Source organism: Suncus etruscus, chromosome 16 (assembly GCF_024139225.1).
Source record: "Suncus etruscus isolate mSunEtr1 chromosome 16, mSunEtr1.pri.cur, whole genome shotgun sequence".
Lineage (NCBI taxonomy): Eukaryota > Metazoa > Chordata > Mammalia > Eulipotyphla > Soricidae > Suncus > Suncus etruscus.
In genome coordinates, this window is record NC_064863.1 from 53,463,435 (window position 1) to 53,480,453 (window position 17,019).

The window sequence follows — 17,019 nt, forward strand, 5'->3', positions numbered from 1 at the left end:
TTTCATATATATATTGATAAATCACAAGCTTGTTATCTACAAATTTGACTTGGAGATGCATTTATTATAAATTCAGTGGAAAACATAAAAGATGCAAAAATTTCAGCAATTTGTTACAGTTATGATTTATAATTAATAAATTTTATAAATTGAAAAACTTTATTTCAACAGTATCACTAGAAAAAAAAATCTACTACCAGTATTGTGACAGGTTCAGTATCTTGTTGATGCTATTTTCTAGTAAGTTATAAATTGGATAAATAAATTTCAAATAGAACTAAATATTTTTAAACTATAGATATTATGAATACCATAACTGACCCCAAAGTGCATATAATTAATTAATTTTGATTTCCAAATATTACAAGTTTCATGTAAAGAATGGTTAATGAAAGTCCAACACCACACAAATAAAGCAACCATCAAGTTCAAAACTATCCCATCCAGTCTTCTTTTTTTTTAATTTTTTATTTTTAATTATGAGAACAATGATGCAAAGAAAGAGGACAAGGTAAAGTTACAGTGGAAGGACAATCACCCATAAACAGAATTCTCAGTAGTTCCATTGCTGATATCTTAACTTTGAACTTTCAGCCAAAGAACATTAAGAAAAATAAAACAGAACCATGTATAATTACTTTGTCCACAAGTCCCCAGATTGTAGTACATTATAACTTTTCTTAGCAGTACAGAAAGCAATATAAGGCCATAAAATTTATGTGACTCCTTAAATATTGAATGCATAGTATTTTTTACATTTTCATATCAGCTTAAATATTTTTAAATTTCATTAAAAGGTCTTGTTAAAAAGAAATTTTATATATAAACTTTGTATTTGAAAACATAGCTCTTTACTTTCCTATACTTAAAAAAATAAGTAATCCTGATCTTTAGTGTCTGAAAAATCTCACATTATAATTAAATTGATAAGAATATCTGGAAACAATTACATTCTGTAGTAATTTTATTTTGATAATAAAGTTGGCACATCTACTTTAGAGACATAGATATTATTTATATTACCATGACTAAATTTTTACACATTTTCCCTCAACTAATATTAACAAAATTTTAATTACTTGATCTTTTGTTACTTATTATATCACATTTTCTTTTGGTTGAATAATTATATCATCATAAATCAAGTCAGAGTACTTAAGAAAGATGCTTCTTGGCATTCATTGGCTAATTCCTTTGTACAGTTTAGAAGTTTTAAAAGAAAGCATTAAACAAAAAAAATGAAGAAAATATAAAATAAAAAGTGTGTAGTCTAATGTTTCATTTTTCTCACATAATAATTTTTCCATGATTGATATGCTTTATGCAAGTCAAATAAACTTGTTCAATGAATGCTTTGAACATAAAAATAAGAAAAGTGGTAATAAATATGTGAGTTCACTGATTTGGGTTGTGTAAGATTTAATTCTCTTTTGTTTTTCTTTATGTAGGTGCAGACTATTATCTCATTTCTTAGATTTTTATTAAATTGAGGAAAGATAAGATGTGCACGATATCACACAGTGTAGAGATTTAATCTTCTAGGAAGTTTTTAATTTCACATAAATAAATTGCAACACTAAAGAGAGATACATCAGAAGACATTTCACATCGCTTCTCGGCCTTTTGGCTAAGATCAAGTGTAGAAGACATTTCACTACTACAATAATTAGGTAGAAAATTCCATTTGTTTAACCTTTTTTATTCTTTTATAACATTTGTTAAAGTAAATATGAATAATTACAATAAAATAGTTTCTCTAGAGAAGAGAGTACTTTTCACAGTTTATTTCAAAGAAGGCTTTGTACTAGTAATGTATTTTAAAATAATTAAATAAAATTCTATCCAATGGTACAATTCTATATATGTGTTATTGAAAATTCCTAGTTGTACTGCAATTATGAAAGTGTGTTTATATTTGAATGATAGTTAATTAAAAATTGTACTTTATCTTATATATTTTTATTTATTTTTAAACTATAATTGTTTTATTTAGTCACCATAGTTACAGAACTGTTCTCAGTTAAGCTGAAGCTATGGAATGAAAACCACCCTTCACTAGTGCACAAAATCTGCCAACATAGTCCCCATTTTCCTCCCACCATCTTCACCCACACCTGTCTCTGAGACAGGCAAAAATTTTGTTTCTCTCCATTCCTCTCTGTCTCTCCTTTTTGACACTGTGTTTGCATTTTTGTTAATGAAGGAATGCTATGTATTGACTTCATCGCCATTCACACCCTAATTCTAATGACCAGAGAAACCAGTTCCAACTACCATTGTCATAGTAGACAATTCTTTGCTTTAATTGCATGTAAAGCTCTCTATGGCAAGCTTATCGCAATGGACTGATTCTCCTGTCCTCATCTCTATTGTCTCAATATATTTTATTGTTTACTTTTTCTTATATCTCACAGATAAGTGAGATTATTCAAATTCTTTCCCTCTCCTTTTGACTCATTTAACTCAACATGATAGTCTTCATATATAGCAAATTTCCTGACTTCACTTATCCTAGTAGTTGCATAGTATTCCATTGTGCAGATATGCAACAGTTTCTTTAGCCACACATCTGTTGTCTGACACCTGGCTTGTTTCCTGATTCTGATGACTGTAATTAGTGTTGCACTGAACAGAAGAGTGAAGAAGGCATTTTTGTATTGTGTTTTTTTTTATTTCTATGATATATCCCTAAAAGTGATAATGTTGATTACATGGAAGCTCAATTTCCAGTTTTTTGAAAATATCCACATTGTTGTCCAGAAAATCTGGACTAGATGGCTTCTGACTAGCAGAGAATGAGAATCCCTTTCTCACTGCATCAGAGCCAGCACTGGTTGTTCTTGTTCTTTGTGATGTGTGCCTGTCTCTGTGGGGTGGGATGATACTTCATGTTGTTTTGACTTGCACCTTCCTGAAGATTAGTGATGTGGAGCATGTTTTTAATGTGCCTTTTAGCCATCTGCATTTTATTCTTTGAGGAAATGTCTTTTCAGTTATTCTTTCCATTTTATTAAGAAGGTTAGATGATTTTTCTTGTTAAGTACTATAATACTTTGTATATCTTATAGATCAGCCTCTTACTAGATGTGTATTGGGTGAATAATTTTTCCCATTCTGTGGGTGTCTTTTGTATCTAGTCACTGTTTCTTTTGAGGTACAGAAGTTTTTAGTTTAATGTAGTCCCTTTTTTTTACCTTTGCTGCCACTTCAAAGACAGTAGTTTTTTCTCTTTAAAGATGATTTTGCCTCAATGTTATGAAGTTTTTGTCCACAATTTCTTTTATGTAGCTTATTTAAAGTTTTAATAATATCAGTGGGGGGAACGCCAAACCCTGCCACTCCAGCACCCATACTTTTTCTTGTTTTGTTTTGATTTGTTAGTTTTTGACTTTATTTTCCTTCTCTTTTTTTATTCTACTTTTCTCTTTTTTTTTTCACTCTTGTGGTTATTATTTAGAGATTTATTTTTATTTTTATTTGCCGGGTCCATTTTTTTCTTTTTTCTTCCATTTTTCTTTTATTTTTTCTCTCTCTTCTTTCTTTTTTTGGTAATTGTCACCAAATTTTTTCTCCCTATTTTCTTATCCTTTTTATCTCCAATGATGGTGGAATGGATGCTCAATCTACAACAAGCTGTAAAGTGGAGACCAGTTGCACTAGCATTCAGGGGGGTAAAGGAGGGAGATATAGGATGCATATTGGGAACAGGAGCTGAGGGAGGATAGCACTGGTGGTGGGAATGCCCCTCATTCATTGTCACTATGTACCACAAATGATGCAGTGAAAGATTTGTAAGGCACTTTGGTCACAATAAAAATTTAAAAAAAGTTTTAATAATATCAAGGTCTTTAATGTTTTTTATTGGTGTTTGTTTGTTTGTTTTGGAGCCATACCTGGTAACACTCAGGGGTTAATCCTGGCTATGTGCTCAGAAATGGCTCCTGCCTCGGGGGACCATATGGGACGCCAGGTATTGAACCAAGTCCGTCCTGGATCTGCCACATGTCAGGCAAATGCCCTATCTCTATGATATCACTCTGGCCCCTTTAATCTCTTTTGATTTGGCCTTTTTGCATCGTGTTAGAGGTCTGAGTTCACTTTTTTGCAGATGGCATACGGGTTTTCCCAACACTATATATTGAAAAGCTTTCTTAGCTCTATTTTGCATTCTGTGCCCCTTTTAGAAAGATTAGTTGATTGTATATCTGGGGTTCATTTTTTGAATACTCAAGTCTATTCCATTGATCTGTCTTTATTCCAATATCATGCAGTTTTTAATAACTATTGCTATTGTACAAGTTAAAGTAGAGGAAAGTGATGCTTCCCATCTTCTTTTACCTAAAGGTTTCTTTAACAATTTCTGGGTATCTACTGTTCCAAATAAATTTCAGGAGTGCTTGATTCACTTCTTTGAGAAGTATCTTGGGTATATATAAAGTGATTGCTATAAAATGTACAATGCTTTGGAGAGCATTGACATTTTAATGATATTATTTCTCCCAATCCATGAACAATGTACATGTCTCTATTTCTCTGTGTTCTCCTTTGTTACTTGAAACAGTGTTTTGTAATTCTTGTTTATATGTCCTTCATCTCTTTAGTTAAGTTCACACTTAAGTCTTTGAGTTTCTATAGTACTAGGGCTATAACTTAGGAAGACAAAGACATAATAAATAATGCTTTACGTATCCAAATGTTTATTGCAGCACTATTTACAATAACTACATTCTATAAACAAATTACATGTCCAACAACATATGAATGGCTAAAGAAACTATGGTACATTTTTACAATTAAATAATATGCAGCTATTAAGAAAATTGAAGTCATGAAGGGTGGTGTACATTCCATGACAAATCCAATTATAATTTTTGTAATAACTGTTTAAATAAAGAATTAAAAAAATAATAAAACCCCCAAAAAGAAAATGCAATTTGATGCACCATGCCTAAGTAATGTATTTTTAGGCAAGAGAGATAACTATAGAGTTTGAGTGTGTGCTTTGCATGCAAGAGGATTATATTAAATACTTGAGATTACATGATTCAAGAATACCAGTGGGGTAGCCAGAGCTCTGGCACAGTGGGCAGGGCATTTGCTTTGCATGCAAGCAACCTGGGTTTGAGTCAGGCATCCCATATGGTTCCATAAGTCACCAAAAAGTAATTTTTATGTTTAAAGTCAAGAATAACCCACAAAATATATTTTTAGTAGAGTTTTTAAAGGTAAGTAGATAAGTAGTTTTATCTTTTGTATGCCTGTTATATAAAGAAAATGGAAATAATGATAAAACTTGTTTAAATTATACTTAGTTGATCTAAAACACAAATATTAAAAGTAGTAACAGTGTGTTCCAATTATTGAAATTTAGTAATTCTGACAAACCAAATTTTGAAGCACATTGATGGCTCAATAATATTATTGAGGCTTGGAGAAATAATAGAGTTACTTTGCATGAGTATGACTAAACAAGTTTCAATATCTGGTACACACTGAAAAACACCACCATATGAGCAACGCCAGATATGGCCCAGAATTTTTACAAAGATACTTGCTTGAAGAAAGGGTGGATCTTTTGAGATGAAAGATATGCAGATAATAAAGAATTTTGCTACAAATATAAAACATTTGAAAGAAAAAAGCATATAATATGTTTTTAAATATTAACAGATTGTCCTGCTATCCCCCTCAGAATTTTTGTTTTAAATTCTATATTAGGGGCCGGAGAGATAGCATGGAGGTAAGGCGTTTACCTTTCATGCAGAAGGTCATCGGTTCGAATCCTGGCGTCCCATATGGTCCCCCGTGCCTGCCAGGATTAATTTCTGAGCACGGAGCCAGGAAAAACCCCTGAGCACTGCTGGGTATGACCCAAAAACCACACACACACACACAAACACACAAATAAATTCTATATTAGGAGCCAGATGTCTTCAGGGCTTTACAACAGTTATCTTGATGTCTTTTTCAACAAGTACCGCATGTAACCTCTATCTAGAGAAGAAATCCCTAACTTTCCACAAAAGACAGATGCAAAGAATTCTAGAACTCCAGCCCTCCAAAACTGCAAATTAAGTAGCTTGTCTCCCAAACCATCATCTTAAATATTTTGCATATTTTTCCTCCCTTTTGCTGCTAATTTAATTGTATGGTAATGTTGTTGCAATGGGAATCCAAAAAATATAATAATATTAAAATTATTTTTATTACTTGTATAATAAAGCAAAACCTCTATATAGGTAAATTTAACATTCTTGAGATCCAAATTTCAGATGATTCATTACTCTAAATGACTCTCATGGGTGATTAATGATATGAATAACTGAAATGTCCAAAGGATCCACTGGGAGCAATTGGGATATTTTAACAGCATCCACATGATGTTATAATATTATTTAATGTAGGCATATGTTTCCTTCAAAGTAGTATAAGAGCTAGATAGCAGATAGTTCCAAAAGAAAATGTTACCAGCATGCTAAAACAGAAGATGATGTCAATTACATATGATCATCAATAATACAAATAATATGGCAGTATCAAAAATAGAACACATAAAATGAATATAAAATAGTTATAATATGGTTAAACATAGGTGCTTATTTTATGTGTGAAATAAATAGAAGATAAAGGACAATGACTATCAGCATGGGCTAAATATAAATATAAAATGCAATGACCCAATTATTTTTTTCTTCCAGTACTCTAAAAATATAAAACCTCAGCAAAGGTTTTAAAGGATTTAAGACATAATTAGCATAAACCATTATATGTATATATACATATGAATTGAATACTTTTCTATAGATGAAAGGAATAGTAAAAAGAACATTATATAATGAAAGGATGGTTAATTATCCAAGGAATTATAAAAGTCCTAAATTTCCTAACAACAGGCTCAATCAATATACATGAGGCAGAAACAGCAGTATGAAAAGATGAATGGGGGGCCCGGAGAGATAGTACAGTGGCGTTTGCCTTGCAAGCAGCTGATCCAGGACCAAAGGTGGTTGATTCGAATCCCAGTGTCCCATATGGTCCCCCGTGCCTGCCAGGAGCTATTTCTAAGCAGACAACCAGGAATAACCCCTGACACTGCTGGGTGTGGCCCAAAAACCAAAAAAAAAAAAAAAGAAAAAGAAGATGAATGGACAAAACCACAATTATTTTTTCAGTTTTTGGGCCACACCTGGTGACATTCAGGGTTTAGTCCTGGCTATGTGTTCAGAAATCACTCCTGACTTGGGGGACCACATGGGATGCTAGAAAACCAACTGAGGTTCATCCTGGGTCAGCCTCGTGCAAGACAAAAACCATATCACTGCACTATTGCTCTTGCCAAAATCCCAGAATTTTTAAGATAATTTTATAAAGATATTTCACCAATTGATAATTCAAACGTGAAATTAAATAAACATTTAATTCTTTTGAACAAAATATTTAACAACATTTTTATAACTGACATTTATAGTCAATTCCATTCTTCAAAGTCATGCAATATCCATCGTTCACAAACTCATGTGGAACAAATATTTGTTGGAATAATTTAGGCCATATATTGCATTGTAACAAATTTTACAAAATATATTATGAATAAAATGATTAATAAAATTATTCAAGTATAAATTAAAAAGTTAGAAAGTAGTGGATAGGAACAATATCATAGCAGATAGGGTGTATACCTTGCAAATGGCTGATTCAAGTTTGATACTCAGCCTCCCATATGGTCCCCCTGAGCCTTTCAGGAGTGATTTTTGAGTACAGATTCAGTAGTAAATCTGGAGTGCTACTAGATATGGCTCATGAACCAAAAAATGTTAGAAAGTTTACATACATTTAGAATTATATAGTAATATTAATCACGTGGATCAATGAAATAAGAGATATTTGAATTTTATTTAGCACTCTGAACCTTTTTTAGGTTTTTCTTAACAGTTGGGAGCAAGAAATTTAAAATATATGAAACAATAGAAATATTAAAACATATGAAAACCTGTATTATTGTGCATTATTAATAATGGTAGATATATGACAACCAGAAGAAAATAGCTGTACATCTATAAATAAAAAACCATTTGGCAATTCTTTAAATTTTTGCCATTTTAATTTTAGTTTTTAGTATGCAATACTACTAGTAATATCTTTTACTTGGACATAATTCCATCAACATTTATCAAGGTAAAGTAAAACTTTTTTTAAAAAAGTGAGTTTTTAATGAGCATTTAAAAAATGCTATAGATTTATGATTTATGATATATTTTAAGACATGTTGGAAGATCCAAAACTTTTGTTTACATAAAATATTTCTTAGGTGGGTTTTTTGTTTGTTTCGGGCCACCCTCATCCAGCATTCAGTGGTTATTCCTGAACCTGCACATAGAAATCACTCCTGGGAGGCTTGAGGAACCCTATGGGATGCTAGGGATCCTACCCAGGTAACTGTGTGCATGGCAAATGTCCTTCCTGCTGTGCTATATTATATTACTCTGGCCCTTTCTTAGGTTTTTCTTAGCAGTTGAAAGCAAGGAATTTAAAATATATTAAACAATAGAAATATTAAAACATGAAAACATGGATTATTGTGCATTATTAGTAATGGTAGATATATGACAATAAGCTACTGCAAATACATTGTATTTTATGATGTAGAATGAACCTTTATATGTGACTTAAATATATAAATAATAATTAAATAATTATAATAACATAACTATTGAGATATAAAATTACAGATATTTTTAAAATAAATTTGGCACATTTATAAAATAATAGGCAAACTATGGCTAAAGAAATTATATAGAATATAAGGAAATTCCAGATGATAATCAGGTCAATCAGTAGCACTGCTGGGATCACTTAATCATAGAGCCAAGAATAACCCCCAAGTATGACCAAGTCCCACAGAATCAAAACAAAGAAAATCATATTACCAGTAAAAGATATAGAAAATGCATTTAGTAGGGGCTGAGTGGTGGCACAAGCGGTAAGCACTTGCCTTGCAGACACTAATCTAGGACAAATTGCAGTTCCATCCCCCAGTGTCCCATATGGTCCACAAAGCCAGAAGTGATTTCTGAGTGCACAGCCAGGAGTAAACCCTGAGCTTCACAGGGTGTTGCCCAAAAACCAAAAACCAGAAAAAGAAAAAAGAAAAAAAAAAGAAAAAGAGAGAGAGAAAGAAAAATTGAAAAAAATGTTAATCAAATTAGTTTAAAATGTATACTCCATTAAAAAATAACATAGTTATTTATAATAAATGTATTCGTGCTGCCCAAATAGAGACAACTACATTGTCATTCAGAGAATGAAAAGATACATAGCTATAATAAAAGAGTAAAATGATAATTTAGTATTAGCAAAATAAACTATATATCTATGAAAATATATAGAAAACAGTAAGTTTACAAACTCATGTATCTAATCCTAAAATGGTACTCTTATAACTGATTCTAACTCTGTTATATTCTGGAAATTAAAAAAAAAGTAATAAACAGTAAAAAAGAACAGTTACTTGAAGACTTGAGCAGAAACAAAGAATGAGAACATCTATATTTGGTTGCAGCACCAACAACACAAAGTATGAACCCTGCTTGGACTAATTATAGTGTGTTAGTTTAGGTTGAACAAAAAGTTTGACTCTAGAGTTGATACTGAATGTCTGCCTACACCCAGCTCTGCCTCCCCATACTGTCATAGCTGGGGCTATGATTATGAACTCTATGTAACTCTAGACTTTAATAAATATAGATATTATCTTTAGGTAAAATATAGCCTATGAGAATGACAGATGGAAAGCAGCATGTGTCCAAATATAAATACATATGTAATGAATTATAAGTATGTAAAGTAACATTTCTAAAACCAATAGGAAAAATGTGATGATCTAAACAATCCTAGAAAAGAAGGGAAAAAAATCTAAAATTCAGAAGAATTAACATCAGAATGTTAATGAACTTTTCCCTCCTGGGTACAGGTTAGCGATTCTGATGTTGTTATGCATGTATGCTGCAATTAAACAATTAAGATAAAGATGGCAGATGGCAGAAGCCAGATTTTCACTCCTAGAATGAGTGTTTATAAATAAGAAAGAATTGAAAGCTAAAGTTGGTAATAGATTAAAGTTAGAAATAGAATGAATTCATGTTTTGTTTAATAAAAGCACATATAAAACAGTTACATATATATCTAGATATATATAAGAAAATAGTATAAATACACTAGTTTTCTACCAGTTTTCTGAGATTGTCTAGAAACACTAAAATATAACACAAGGAATATACCTGTCATACATACTTGGATTCTAATATTTATTCAATAAAATTTAAAAGTTGATACCGAAAATATTACTTATTACTTGACACCTGTAATGTTCCAACAAAAATGCATTTCACAATATAATCATTAAAAAATCACACAAATAATAGTTGAACTTTATATTAAATTTTATAAACATTAAGTGTAAAATATACAAATAGCTTCCTTTAAAATATATGACCAGAGGACATAAAAAGCAAAAAAGGTAAAATGAAACACAATGAAGAGTTTCATAAGGAAACCCAATAAATCACTATATGTGATATGTTGGATAGAAATGCAATGAGGAGGGACATTGAGAAAAAATTAAAATAAATGGTAGACTTTAAAATATAGGAATAGAGCTGATTATTATACTTTTGTTGTGTAGAATGTTAAGACTGAGATAAATAGGAAAATAAAGTATCATTTAATTTTTATATCAGTATAAATAAATTGTAAAGCTAAAATTATATCAATTATAATATGACAGTGAATTATTGTACAAAGGAGAACAAAGATACTGATCAATAATATATCAGATGACTAAATCATTTCCAGTAACAAACCCTAAGAATGAAAAATGGAAAATACTCAGTAATTAAAGTAAAATAAACTAATATTTTATTATTGATATCACATAGAAACAAGGATCATATATAGATCTGGATGACTGCCATACTAAATGACATTATTTTTAACTTGAAATCACAGATGAATTGCAGCAAAACTGTGATATTTATAGTTTAATTGGATTTTATTTATATTTGTCAATGATTTCAAAGAGAAAATAAATATAAGTATTTGTCTTAGCACTGAAATAAACACAAAAATCTAAGTCAAATAGCAGATAGTTTTGGCCAAGTTCTTTGTGTATTAATAGTTTTATACTAGACTTACCCTTATAATAAATACATACTAAAGTATTAAGCAATTTTTCAAAATTGCTTTCCACATTAAAACAATTAAAATTTTCAAATTATTTAAAAATCATGCTTTTCTAGTCAAATACATATACATGTTATTTATTTATTTATTTATTTATTTATTTATTTATTTATTTATTTATTTAGCTCACCTGGTGACTCTCAGGGGTTACGTCTGGCTATGCTCTCAGAAATCACTCCTGGCTAGGGGGACCATATTGGATGCTGGGGAATGTCCTGGATCTGCAGCGTGCAAGGCAAACACCTTACTGCTGTGCTTTCACTCCAGCCCCTGTATACATGCTTTTAATGTTTGCAATTATTAGCTAGAAACTAAAAAATAAATAAATAAAATGGGTACAAATATTTTTCATTAATACTAGAGACTACATATTTTTCTAAGATTGTGAGACTAAAGTGACCAATGATTGAAATGATGAGTGGGTTCTACATTCCCTCATCTCTATTATAAATCAAGCAAAAATCATGGAGGAGATGAAACTAATGTTTAATCTCCACTGAACAAGGTTGTATGCCATTTGTCACATATTTCATTAAGAAAATTCTATTTTAATTTTATGTATTTAAATGTTTTCAGAACAGTATTTGAGAAAAGTCCTCAATTTCATAGAAAAAAACGCACACCTTCAGGTCAAAATAAAGCATCAAATCCAAAATAAAATTTACTTCTAAAGTAAATGATTGATTCAATCATGTACATCTCGATGAATTCCTCTACATTATTTTTTTCACTAGACTTATCAGCCTAGATCTAGTGAAAATATACTTTTAAGGGGAACAAAGTCCTTCCTACTACAAACAAAAATTTCTAAAGTCTTGGGGCCGGGCGGTGGCGCTAAAGGTAAGGTGCCTGCCTTACCTGCGCTAGCCTAGGACGGACCGCGGTTCGATCCCCCGGCGTCCCGTATGTTCCCCCAAGCCAGGAGCGACTTCTGAGCGCATAGCCAGGAGTAACCCCTGAGCGTCACCGGGTGTGGCCCAAAAACCAAAAAAAAAAAAAAAAAATTCTAAAGTCTTTAATTTAGTAAAGGCAGGGTCTGTTTTCCTGAGTTCTAAATGATTAAAGTTTTAGTGTACTGGTTCTATCAATTTTCCACATCTAAAATTTTTGTCAGAATTTTTTGACAGAGAAAGTCATCTGCACTTGAGGTTGTGTTTTCTTGAAAGTACATTTTCCACTGTATGAAATGATCTATTTTCTGTTGTAATGGTGATGCTGATGGCAGCAAGCTCTCCTGCTATGATCTTCATGAAGTTATGCTTTAAAAATTATAAAAAATACATTAATGATTTATGTTAATAAAATAACTACATATGAAATAAAATTAATTCATTCATGTTTTCTTTCATAGAGAAGAGATGAATGATCAAATATAAAATGTTGAACACTATAAGGGCTTCAGTGTCATCTCAAAATTATCTTCTTAATAAACTGCTCATGCTTCTTCTTTAGTTTATTACATTGAACACTTTCATTGATAAATTGCAGCAATAAATTTCACCTGACATTCGGCAGATTTTGCTTCTTTTCCCTTTATCTGCCATCCCATTTGCAATTTATCGAGACAGAAAAAATTGATTTACTATTTTACTTGCTTTTGTGAAATACAATAATTGTTTTTGTTTTAAAAATGACAATGTAAAAACTAAGCTAAACTTAGAACAAGTTTTTTCTATTTAACACCATTCAGAGAGGTGTGTAAAATTCAGGTAAAACAAACTAGTGTCCTTTGTTAGCACTGAATGTTTAATTTCTTGTAGTTCAAGATAAAGTAGATTTCTTTATTACCATTGACATTTGGCAAATGCTGTTAAACAGTTACAAAATAATGCATTGTTTACTACCATCTGCTGCCACATCTGTTTTACAAATACATGACTTCAAAGAGCTATGTACAGGTTGACTATGGACCGGATACTTCTACAAGAATTTTTAAGCATTAAATAATTTTAATAGCTATCTAACTTGGAATATTCAGGATTTTGTCAGAGTAGCGTAAACACTATCATTTATTTTTACAAATTGCTTTCATTTCACCCATTTTCTATAAGGTTTTTATAATTAACATTTCACAATTTATATTTATTAAAAATACTGAAAATAGTGTTTCTTCCAAAAATTAGTCCACCATTTTTGTCAGTTCAGGCATGTGTTTACATTTGCTATTTCCAATTTGATAGCCCTTTGTTTAGAGTTTTATTGTAAATGGCCCATACTATATTTTTTATTAGCTTCTGAAATCTTTGCCCCAAGAAATAGTATTGCTTTTTATGATGTCAGACCAATAATAATTTCTGGCACCCACTTTGTTCTATGGTGTTCTATGCATGGTCAGAAGTTAATCTGAGCAGATATTAAAACATAAATTCTGAGAACTTTCAGGTGTGATCCACCAAATAAAAATTAATAACTTTTGTAATCTCCAAAATACACATTATAGGAACTCCTTACCTCTATACTAAACTTTCTAATTTTGTCTAAACTATTTGATCATAGATAGCTTAGTAAGATAGTACATGAGGTTGTACACTTGCCTTACAGTCTATTCAATTTTGGTCTTCAGAAACTCATATGATCCTCTAATAGGAGTGATTCCTATGCAAAGAGCAAGGAGTAAGACCAGAGAAACACTGGGTGTAGCCTTCACACACATAAATCTTATTTACTTCATAGTAACATAAAAACTCTGTGGCCTCTGTGGTGGCACACCTGGTAGGACGTTTGCCTTGCACGCGCTCAAACAGGACAGCCGCAATTTGATCCCAAACATCCCATTTGGTTCCCCAAGCCAGGAGCGATTTCTGAATGCATAGCCAGGAGTAAAACCTGGCCCAAAAAGCAAAACAAAACAAAACAAAAACCCCAAAACGTCTATCTACTTGCTTCTGAATCTTCTTAATTCTCTGTATTTTATACTCACTCTGTTCAGTCTATGAAAATATTTGTCTTGTTCTATATAGTGTAAATATTTATATAAATATATATTCATGAATATCAGGTAGAGAAGTTTTCTAAGTTCATTTTTTCAATTACATAACAATTTAAATACCTAGTCTATATATACATCTACATGTATATATGTATATTGTATATGTATACATTTACACTGTTATATTAGTCAGAAATAATATAAAACTATTTTTTAATTTTTAAATAATTTTTATTGTGACCAATATGAATTACCAGTCTTTTATAGTTATATTTAAGGTATATAGTGACAATGAATGTGAGCTATTCCCACCACCAGTGTTGTCCTTCCTCCTCTGTTCCCAGCATGCATCCCATGCCTCTCCTCTTTGCTTCCTAGACGCTAGTGTAAGAGGTCCCCTTTGTATATAGATTGTTGTAGATTCTGTTGTAATTGACTTTAGGTTTGGTATTCAGGTCTGATCATTTTTATTTCCACTCAACATTCTTCTTCACTGTTGGTGAGAATGCTGCCTAATCCAACCCCTATGGAAAACAGTGTGGAGGGCTCTCAGTAAACTCAGAATTGAGCTACCATATGACCTAGCAATTTCTCTCTAGGGTATATACTTCCAGGACAGAAATACATTAATCCAAAAAAAAAAAACGTATGCACACCACTTTTCATTGCAGCACTCAGTACAGTAAGACTTGGAATCAACCTAAATGCCCTTCAACAGACGAGTGGATAAGATGCGGTAAATATACACAGTGGAATACTACATAGCCTTAAGAAATGATACAATCATGCAATTTGCAGCAACATGGATGGATATAGGTAATATTAAGAGAGGTAAGCCAGAAGAAGAAAGATAAATACAGAATGATATCACTTATATGTGATATTTAGAATACATGACAAAATACAATGGCCAAATAGATATCTCGATCACTGGAGGTGCAAGAAGGAAACAAACTCAGTGGAACAGGAGAAACATATACTTCAAAGAAGTCTGCATCAATTAATATGGCTACTTAGACTGAACAGGTGTACAATCAACTGTGCACCGTAGAGACCTATAATCATGTTCTTATACTCTTATTCACAGAAACAGGTGCAGTATGTGTTCAGATGCCAAGCACTCTCCCTGCAGAGCTCACTATCAGGATGTCCCAATGTCTTAATTATATTGCAGTTATCAATGTAACTAACAGTTATCATAATGTTGTGACAGATGTGTCTTTATGATAAAATATTTTAATATCTTCTCTTCACAACTTTTAAGCACAAACATAGTTATCAATTATAATCACTATATTATGTATTACATGCCCACAATGTTAGTAATTTTATAGATTACAGTATGTGCTTTGTAAGTCACTTCAATTTTTGTTCTGCCAGAGGAACCCATCTTTGGTCATCCTTAATCAGCTTTCTGTATCTGGAAGTGTCTTTCACAGTTGGCTATGTCTTTTTAATTATTATTATTTCTTCCTAGAAGCAGGATTATATGGTATTTATCTATAGTCTTGTCTAACTTCATTAGAAAGACTTCCTTAGTGTTCATCTGTAGTGTTGCAAATGGCAAGAGTTTGTTCTTTAAGCTATGGGGTGGTGCTACTCCCAATCAGTGCTCCTGATATATTTCCCAACATGATAGTGTTTCTCAAACATGATAGTTTTCCCAAAAGAATTTGGATGATGGTTCTATGATTTAGTGTGAGTGCTCAAAGATCCAGTGCCGAAAAATGCTCCAGGGACTGGGATACTTATTGTAAGATCACCACTGCAGTGCTTTGGAGTCTTCCCAAATGGGGTTCCAGAGAATACTAAGTAATTAAGTCCCTTTAATAACTCTCTGACCTAAAATTTTATTTTTTGACTAAATAATCAAATAGTATGTATTATTATGTTTATATTAATTTCTCTACACATATTTATTCATCACTGAACAGGTTTAAGTTGCTTCCTTGTTAACTATTATAAATAATATTGAAAAATACATAGGGTAGATAAATATTTTGAATGAATTTTCTTAAAGAAATATTTAGAAATAGCACTTTTTATTGCTTAGACCTATTGTTTTTTGTTTTGGGCCCACACCCAGCAGTTCTCAGGGGTTACTCCTGGCTCTGTGCTCAGAAATCTCTACTGGCAGGCATGGGGGACCATATGGATGCTGGGGATCTTATCTGGGTCTGTCCCAGGCTGGCCTGTGAAAGGCAAATGCTCTACTGCTGTGCTATCTTTATAATATACTCTATTTAAAGAGTATGTGTTATATAGTCAATATAGTTGAGTGTAATGCATTTTTTCATGTGCAACAGGAAGTTATTTCAAAAAAAAAAAAAGAATGAAACAAGAGAAATACAATGACCAAGCTACTTACAGAAAATTATTCTATCTCCCAAGAGGTCGTTAAGTCATTGTCAGAAGGTTTTTAAGTTCTTGTGGCTAGATATCTATTCTATTACTTCATTTATTCCTGAATATTAGTAGGTGGCTTTAGATACATTTTGGCATCTAAACTGTTTCTACAAGAATGACGGTATTAAAAAATAATGTAGTTGACCAGGAATTCTAAGCACTGTTCCTCATGCTGTGGTTTATGTGGTGAATGGTATTGTCTGCCAGGGCTTCTGGATGTACCAAAAAATGCAGGGGGGGAGGGATGCTCAGACTCCAAAATAGTCCTGGTGATTTCAGCTCAAATACCCACAACCCAGGGTTTTGGTTAGATCGGTGTTTCTGCCGAGAGCATAAATTAGTGGTGAAGCAGGGCCATTTGTAAATGTTGATTATGGGTGATGTGTAGAGCAGGTATGACATTAGCATGGTGGAGAATTGGCACACCCTATTCCCTCAAGATAGCC